We start from the raw sequence: 9781 nt of genomic DNA, 5'->3' as shown, positions 1-9781 counted from the left end.
TTTTTTCTTTTTTTTAATTCTTCTAATTTGAACATGATGGACAAATTCCCCAAGTTGGTTCCTTCCATGCTTAATAATCATCAAGTTATCAATTCAATATCAAACTAGAACCTTAATATGTAAGCTAGATGTGATATGTGAAATCATGACTCAATCAATGTTTAAAACATCTAATCATGGATTAATAATTCGAACTTACTTTGAAATCTAACAAGTAACTAACTCTAAGAGTCATAAATCATCAACATTAAGTATCTTATAATTCTAATTCATGGATTAATCTCAAAGTCACTTAAATTTACAGAAATTTCTGAAAAATTTCAATAATTTTTGCTCAAAGACTAAGAAAACACTGATTAGCTTGCCTAATCCATACCCCCCAACTTAAAATCTACATTGTCCTCAATATAAAAGATATAAGCATATAATGCACATGAGACAACAAAAGTAAAGGAGAAGTGATGGAATAGTAGTACCTGAGGAAGGAATTTAAAGGCTTTTCCAAGGGTCTTAAAGTGCAGACGAGTTAGTCAACGACTAAAAGGGACGATAAGCAAACTATCCTAAAACAATAAAAAGAAAACTATCCTAAAACAATGGAAAGCAAACTATCCTAATCCTAAATTAGGAAAGCAAGGGAAAAGCTACACAGTCATGCCGCAAGGTTCCTCCTCTGGCCAATATCTTGATAAATTTCTCAGTGGGTTTCTCAATAAGATCATCCAAAAGCCCTTTTGGCAATAGGCTTGGATGCCCCGGAGCATGAATTTTCAGAGAAATTTATGGACCTTAACATAGGGTTTCCATTTAATTTCCTGAGGTGTACAAAGTATATACAATTCACCTGTGATAGAAAAAATTTCAATGTTAGCATAACATGGTGAATCAGAGACTACACATCAATGAAATTTAGAAAAATTCTTAGAAAGTGATGTAGTCTCGACACATTCCGAAGTTTCAACTCTGATTCAATTTTCATCTCCTCCTCCTTTAATGGTAAACATTTAGTATCCGGGTAAGGAGAGGCTTCAGAATAAGGGTTCTCTCGATCCGTGACAACTACCGAGGTATTGTCTTACGAGATATCCACTATTTCTTTAATTATAGGATCATTTGAGTATGCAAAGTGTGCCAAACAATCATATAAAGAGTTAAGAAATTCAACTGAGAGTGATTCATTTTCCACGTTGAAGTTTGTGATGATCTGCCCAAGGATTCCATCGTCTCTGGAAGTGGATGGAAGCATGATCTCTTGCTCTTCATCACGGTGAGAATAAATCATCACCAGATGTATCTTGTCTTGCCTTACATAAGAAGATTGAAAACCAACAGACAAAGAATTAATGTGAAGACTCTATTCATCGGTACTACTTAGTAAAGGCATTAAAGCGTCAACAGTGTACAACTCAGATGGTGGCCTCAACTGGGTGGTTTCAAATTCTAGAGTCATATCGAGCAACTCGTCCATCTCCCAAATCATATCATCATTCAATTTAGGGGAGTGGTCAAAACATACCTCACAAAGGTTGGAAGGGTTAGTTGAAAGTGGTTCATCCTCCACGTTTAAATTGGTCATGTCAGATGGGTGGAGTAGATCACTATAGTCGACAAGTTCATGAACCTCTTGATCATTGATATGAGCCAAACTTGAGATTGAATCCAGGGGGATTTGAGCGTTACATTCATGATTATCATTCCAATACTCATCATCTTCCAATTCAGTGCAGTACACACGTGGAATGGGATCTCTTTACTCATATTTTGTTCCTAGATTGGGTTGAGGTTCGAATAAACGAACCTCTTCCTCATCATTGAAACCAAGTGTGTCATGTGAGTGAAGTGTGTCAGTATCGTTATATTTGAAAAACACCCACGTCTCTTGATCATTCCTTTGGACCGTCATCGAGATCAACTCTTCGAAAAATTGAACCATATGCTCATCAACACAATCCAACTCTTCATTCTCAATTTCAGTATTCTCATAATCGCGTCACGTGAACCCCATTGTTGTATATCTTTTATAAGTTCTTGAAATCTTTGGAGTGTGTTTTGCTCGATGAGCTCTAGAGTTTGTGTGGAATTCTGAAGTGAATTCTCTTGGATCGTTTCTTGTTGGATCTCAAAGATATAGGGCCTAAGAGAATTATCACTATGATGCATTATTAATTCAACTTCTCAATCTTGATGTTTCCACTAATCATAAATAGGGAGTTGGGAATGAAGAATTGGATTGGGTTGAGGCTGGGGTGAACTAGTCTCCATTAGCTTATCTAGGCACAATGTAAGTGCTTCTATTATTTTTTTAATGCCAGCAAAATTGTCTGTGTAACCTTGAAGTGAATCCTCTTAGATCGTTTCTGGTTGGATTTCAGAAGTAAAAGACCCAAGAGAATTATCAACTTGATGTATTACTGGTTCATCTTCCCAAAATTGATGTTTCCACTGATTATAGTCATACGGGTCATAGGTGGGAGAATTTGATGGTTGTTGGTACATATTATCACCCATAATATAATCTCTCATTGTTTTCTTCTTGTCTGATGGGTGATAATAATTCTCACTCCCATAGTTATGATAACCCCAATACTCACGAACTGTTTTCCTAATCCGTGGGGTGTAATTATTCTCCCACATATGATCACATAGGGATTTCTTAATCGGTGGAGCATTATATTCTAGTTGGTTCTCGATAATGGTTTCAGAAAAATTTTGAGACATAGGTTGATTCCTAACATAATCATCTGACATCCCTTCCCAATGTCTCTTAGCTATCTCAGCATTCTGACATTCTCACTCTTGCATGGTGAAACCCTAATTCTGAATCTAATCCAAAAATAAAAAATAAAAAATCCTACAACAATATAGAAAGTAAGTAGAGGAGAAGTTAAAAGGAAGTTACCAGATTGGAGGAGATCTATGTTAGGATCCTGTAAAGGAAAAAAGGAAAGTGAATTACTTTCCAAAAAAAAAAATAACAAGAAAGCAACCTAGTTTCTAAAAAAAAAAGGTTCCTAAAAATAGAAAATAGAAAGTTTCTAAAAAGAGAAAAAGTTAGTTTCTAAAAATAGAAAAGAAAAGTTTCAAATTATTCAGAAAAACCTAATCCTAAAAATAGAAATATGAAAACCCTAATCTTAAACTAATTCGAAACCTAGCTAATCTCAGAAAAACGCAACTGTCAATCCTCGACAACAACACCAAAAACTTGTTCACAACCCTAAGTGTAGGGTTGCGATGCAGTAATAATCTCGGTGAGACCGAGGTCGATTCCACAGGGACTAAACTTATGTGTCTTCTGAAAGTAACTAGAAGTAGAACTAGAAGAAGATGTAAACCTATTTCTGAAATATTTAAGAAAGTGATTTTGAATAAGGTAATTAAAAATTATAAATTTAAAGGTGGTAATTAGGGTGTTAAGGATCCACTTGTATTAATTAAGAAGCTGCCTTGCATGATTCAAGGACACAACTGGAATCAGAGTCCTATCCTATCCAATAGGTAAGAAGAGATTTGTCAGATCTCTGAACTTCTCATGGATCTAATCATCAATGAATGAGAGTTTTGAGGATTTGGAAGTGATTCCATCACCTAACCACGCCCAAGGGACGATGATGAACAACAGGACTTACTAATTTCACAATCTCAATTCAAGGAAAGAAGATTTTCAAAGCAATCGCAGATCCATTGTAATTTGAGTCACAACAAGCCATTAAACATTAAAAATATTCCTTAATAAAGAACTAAAATCCATAAGAGTTCAACAAAACATGAATCAAAATAAAGCAAACATACCAATCACGCTACAAGCTTCACCTCTTAGCCTTAGCTAAGAGGTTTAGCCAACCATAGACAAAAAGAATCTTAAACAAAACAAAAAGATCAACTAAGGAAGAAAAAAAACCGGTTGGATGGTTGATCCACCCTTTTACTCTACTCCTCAAACCCTAGAAGATGTCTAGGGATGCCCTGGGGACTCCTATTTATAGTTGTGCATCACCTCCTTTCGCACCGACTTAGAAAAATTCAAAAACCGCCTCAAATTTACACAGTCTGCATAACATCTGCGTAACTCTTGACTAGTCGAGGATAGCCTTCGACTGTTTAAGGATCTCCTTTGACTGGTTTAGGATGACGAGAATTTAGAGGATTTTGTCGCTGGAGTTTAAGTCGAGGAATCTTCTTCTAGTTGAGGGACTAGTCGAAGGAGGCAGATTTTTTGGGTTCCTTTTCTTCACTTCAAGTCTTCAATGCTCTTCATTCCTCACTTGGTTTTCTTGGATCTTTGCCCTGTGAATTCTTCATTCTTGGTCTCATAAGATCCATCCATGGCTTTGGTGATTCGTGAGCGTTAAATCCATGCTTTCAATATCCTTTGCAATCCAAGCTCTTAAATTCACCTTGCAGCACAAGCATGATTAAAATAGAATATTAAACATTATTATGTTCATAAAACTAAGTAATAAATGGGGGATAATATGTAATATTTAACCCTCAACATAGCTCTCCAAATCACCTCACATAAGAAAAAATATATATAATTAGATCAATTAAGTGTATCTATGCTTATAAAATCAATGCATAATAAGGGTGATATATACCATATTTCACACTCAAATTCATGTGAAAAAGTAATATCTAAAACTCAAATTTCAAACCTTTCTTAGAAAAATAACATCCTGTGCAACCCTATACATATATAAGTATAACTGAAAGATACAAGCATGAAATATGTCGGTCTAGAACCTAATATCACTAGTAAACCATTAAAGTAAGTTCACTTTCATTAATTAATTAACATAATGCATCTAAACATCAAATTCCAACTTACGATCCATAAAAATTAAACTTTCCTTCATAATGTTAACCATAATAATTACCTCAAAGTGGATAGATCAACACAAATTACCGATTCCGAACCCATCTCATTTCCACTTTTTTTTCCATCTTTTTTTTCATCAATGGATTTCACACTATTACTTCTTCTTTCTTTTTCTTCATTGTTTCTCTTATTTAAGCACATTCAATAGGTAGCCATTTTCGATTTCAACTATTTTTTTAGGTAGTTCTTTTTACTTCTTTTCAAATCAAGGTATATAAGAATCTTCAAACTTGGTTCCTAACACTTTTAAGTAATTATCAAGTTAAAAATTAAAAATTCAAGTTAACTTTAAAAAGAATAAGAGTTGGACGTGAAATGTGAATTAAACTCAATTGATGTTTAAATTTTTCTATCCATCAATTTATTAAAAGGAACTTTATTTAAAAATCTACTAATAAATTAGAATCTAGACTTTCAAACTTTACTTTATATCTTATCGTCTTACTTAAATATATTTAAATACACAGAATATCAATCTTTAAAGACAGTTTTGAAAACAGAAAATTGAAAAAAAAATTCAAAATTTTTTGCTCAAAAATTAAGAAAATACTGATTAGTTCAATCTAATCTCACTTCACAATCTAAAATCAATATCGTCCTCAGTGTAAAAGATATGCAATCCATCATGACAAGATACAACAAAAATAAAAGTGGAATGATTAAGAGAGAGAGAGAGAGAGAGAGAGAGAGAGAGAGTACATGAGGAAGATCAATGAAATGACATGAATTCTTCACCATCTAAAGGGAATAGTACTAAACAAAAATAAAACTAAAAGAAACCTAACTATATATATTCTATCCTAATCCTAAAAATAATAATAAAAGGATAAATGGACCTCCATCAGACTAGAAGGTCAACCCTGATAAACATGATCATTCAGATGGATGGACATATCCTCTGAATCAAATTTCTCAACTAATGGTTTAAGTCGATTATCGTTCACTTTGAAAATGTTACCATTCATTAGATTTTTTATCTTGATGGCCCAATGAGGATAAACTGTTTTGACTTTAAAGGGGCCAGTCCAACGAGATCTCAATTTACCGGGATAGAGATGAAGTCTCGAATTATTCAAAAAGACTTTCTAATTTGGTTCAAAACTTTTTTGAATAATGATCCTATCATGGAACACTTTCATTCTGTCCTTATATATCCGTGAGTTCTCATAAGCATCATTCTAGATTTCTTCAAAATTATTCAATTGTAATTTATGAACCGAGCCGATTTGTCAATATTGAAGTTAAAATTCTTTATAGCCCAATACGTTGTATGTTCCAATTCTACAGGCTAGTGGCAAGCCTTCCCAAAAATAAGTCTAAATGATGACATACTAATAGGGTTTTGTATGTTGTACGGTAAGCCCACAATGTATTGGTCAGTTGAAGTGACCAATCCTTGCGATATGGGTTAATGTTTTCTTAAGAATTTTTTTTATCTCCCAATTTGATCTTTCAGCTTGACTGCTCATTTGAGGGTGATAAGGGGTGCTCATTTTATGCGAAATACCGTATTTCTTTATTAATAATTCAAATGGTCTATTGCAAAAGTGAGATCCTCCATCACTTATGATGACTTGAAGTGTTCCAAACTGAGATAAGATATTTTTCTTTCAAAAAGTTAATGACGGTGAGATGGTCATTATTCCGACATGAAATTGCCTCCACCCATTTGAAATCATAGTCAATAGCGAGTAGAATGTAAATATTTCTAAAGGATTGGGGGAATGTCCCATGAAACTAATGCCCTAGCAATCAAATTCTTTAATGATAAGAATGAGATTTAGTGGTATCATATTTCTATGGGACAAGCTTCCCAATTTCTGACATTGCTCACACGCTTTGAAAAGTTCATTTGTATCTTTGAACATAGTGGGCCAAAAAAAGTTGCACTACAAATTTTTTGTTGTGATCCTTTTAGTTGAAAAGTGACCACCACTTGCATATGAATGGCAAAAGAAGATGACACTCTGTTATTCATGATCAGGTCATCTCCTAATGATTTGATTTAGGCAATATTTAAAAATATATGGATCATCCTAAAAAAAACTTGCGTACCTCAGAAAAGAATTTATTCTTATCTTACGTAGTTCAATGAGTAAGAATTATACATGTAACAAGATAATTAGAAATATCAGCGTACCAAAGTAATTGGGAGACTTTGAAAAGTTTTTCATTAAGGAACATGTCATTGATAGGTTTCTTCTCCATGAAGTTAGATAGAACAAGCTGAGAGAGATGGTCAGCCATTATGTTTTCTTCTCCTTTCTTATCTCATATTTCAAGGTCAAACTCATATAGTAGAAGGATCCATCTTAACAAATGAGGCTTAGCATCCTTCTTAAAAAGAAGGTATTTCAGCGGTGCATGGTCAGTAAATATAATGAACTTAGATCCTATCAAGTAGGACCTAAACTTGTCCAAAGTGAACACTACAATTGGGAGTTCCTTTTCCATAGTAGAGTAATTCACTTAGGCAGGGTTTAGAGTTCTACTCGCATAGTATATAATATATGGCTTCCTCTCTTTGCTCTGGCCTAGCACTGCCCTAATTGCATAATCACTCACATCACACGTAATTTCAAAAGGTAAATTCCAAACAGGTGGTTGCATGATGGGAGCGCTAGTCAACATGCTTTTGAGCTTGGTGATAGCTTTTTGGCGTTCCTCACTCCACTCAAAAGGAGTATCCTTTTGAAGAAAGTTGCATAAACGATGAGAAATGAGACTAAAGTCATTAATGAACCTTCGATAAAATCCGACATGTCCTAAGAAGGATCGCACGTTACGTATGCTCTTGGGTGAAGGTAGGTTAGACATTAAGTCGATTTTGGCTTTAACTACTTCAATTCCATTGGACAATATAATGTGTTCAAGGACTATCCCTTTTTGAAACATGAAATGACATTTCTCCCAATTTAGCACAAGGTTCTTTTGTTCACATCTCTTCAATGCTAATTTTAAGCGTTTAAAGCATTCACTAAAGGATGTATCGAAGACAAAAGAAATCATCCATAAAGACCTCTAAAAATTGCCCCACCACATTAGAAAAAATACTCAACATGCATCATTAGAATGTGGCGGGGGCATTACACAATCTGAATGACATCCTTTAGTATACGAAAGTTCCAAAAGGACATGTGAATGTGATTTTTTTCTTGGTCTTCAAGGGCTATCTCTATCTGGTTGTAGCTCGAATACCCATTAAGGAAGCAGTAATAAGAATGACTCGCTAACCATTCCTGATCAACGAAGAACAAAGGAAAGTGGTCCTTCCTCGTGATAGTATTCAATTTTTGGTAGTCAATGCACATTCTCCAACCAGTAGTGACTCTGGTTGGCACAATTTCATTATTCACATTAGCTACGATGGTGATCCCGGACATCTTGAGTACCACCTGAGTTGGACTCACCCATTGGCTATCAAATATAGGGTATATGATACCCACGTCCAACAACTTTAACACCTTAGATTTAATCACTTCATTCATATTTGGATTTAGACAGCATTGTAGTTGTCTATATGTTTTCACATTATCTTCAAGATGAATGCGGTGAGTACAAATTAGATGGTCAATTTCCTTTAGGTCTGCAATCGTCCATCAAATGGCTCCTTTATGTTCTTTAAGAGTATAAATGAGTATAATCTCTTATTCCTCATCCAAGTGGGAAGAAATCACCACTGGATATGTGTAATCTTGACTTAAATAGGCATATTTAAGATCAGCAGGTAATGATTTTAAGTCAAGCTTTGGTGCCTCAACACTAGATGGTAGAGAGGGTAATCTTTCAAATTCAAGCCTCCATCGGTTAGTTTCAAGTACCGATGCAATATCAAGTAAGGCATCTATTGTCGTAATCATGTCATCATCTAAATTAGTAGAGTGGGCCAAGCACATCTCTAGAGTGTCGGAGCATAAAGTTAAAAGTGACTTATATTCTAGAAATGAATCTATCAAATTTATTTCGTGGACATCATCACCATCCTCCAGCTGTTTAAACATATTAAACATGTTCAGCTCAAGTCTCATGTTCCTAAAGGATAGTTTCGTAACCCCATTCTTACAATTGATTATAGTGTTTGATGTGGTTAGGAATGATTGACCAAAGATGATAGGAATTTGAGTGCTCGCATCGATGGCAGTTAGTGTATCCAAAATAATAAAATCCATTAGCTAGTAGAACTTATAGACATAGACAAGCACATCCTCTATCCTCCCTCTCATTATACGAACCGAACGATCAGCAAGTTGAAGTATGGTCCTAGTGGATTTTAATTCACCTAGGCTAAGATGTTCGTAAACCGAGTATGGGATCGGATTCACACTTGCCCCAAAATCAAGTAATGCATGTTCAATCTGGTGATTTCCAATGATACAAGAGATGGTTAGGCCAACATGATCTTTGTATTTTAGGGGCACAGCTTGTTTGATGATGGCACTCACTTTCTCTATCAAGACATTTTTTTTGGATATTATGTCGTCTCTAATCCGTACATAGATCTTTCAGGAACTTGTCTTATGACGGGTTTTTTTTTATGGCATCCAACATAGGGATGTTGATTTTCACCTATTTTAGCACCTTATCCTGAATGTTCGGCATAGGTTTTGGTAAGATCAACCTTTGTAGGAATGGAGCAACCGGTCTATATTTCTTTTCTAGTTCTTTCTCATGTGTAGCATTGCAAGTCCATCATTCCTCTCAAACTCTTCCATGTCCTTGGGCTTCTTAGCCCTCGTCGAGATATTTTTATCAATTATTTTCACACTTATAAGACTGGTGATGGACTTTGCTTGCTCCACATGCTGGTTCGAAGAGCTCAGGTCACTTATTTCGCATTATGGTTTTGGTTTAGGTAGAAGTTAGGCTAGAAGAGTCCCATTCTCCCTAACAGCAAGTTGTGAC

The sequence above is a fragment of the Magnolia sinica genome, chromosome 5 (assembly GCF_029962835.1).
Source record: "Magnolia sinica isolate HGM2019 chromosome 5, MsV1, whole genome shotgun sequence".
In the NCBI taxonomy this organism is placed as follows: domain Eukaryota; kingdom Viridiplantae; phylum Streptophyta; class Magnoliopsida; order Magnoliales; family Magnoliaceae; genus Magnolia; species Magnolia sinica.
The sequence above is the reverse complement of the archived record's forward strand: the minus strand, read 5'-3'. Positions refer to the sequence as shown.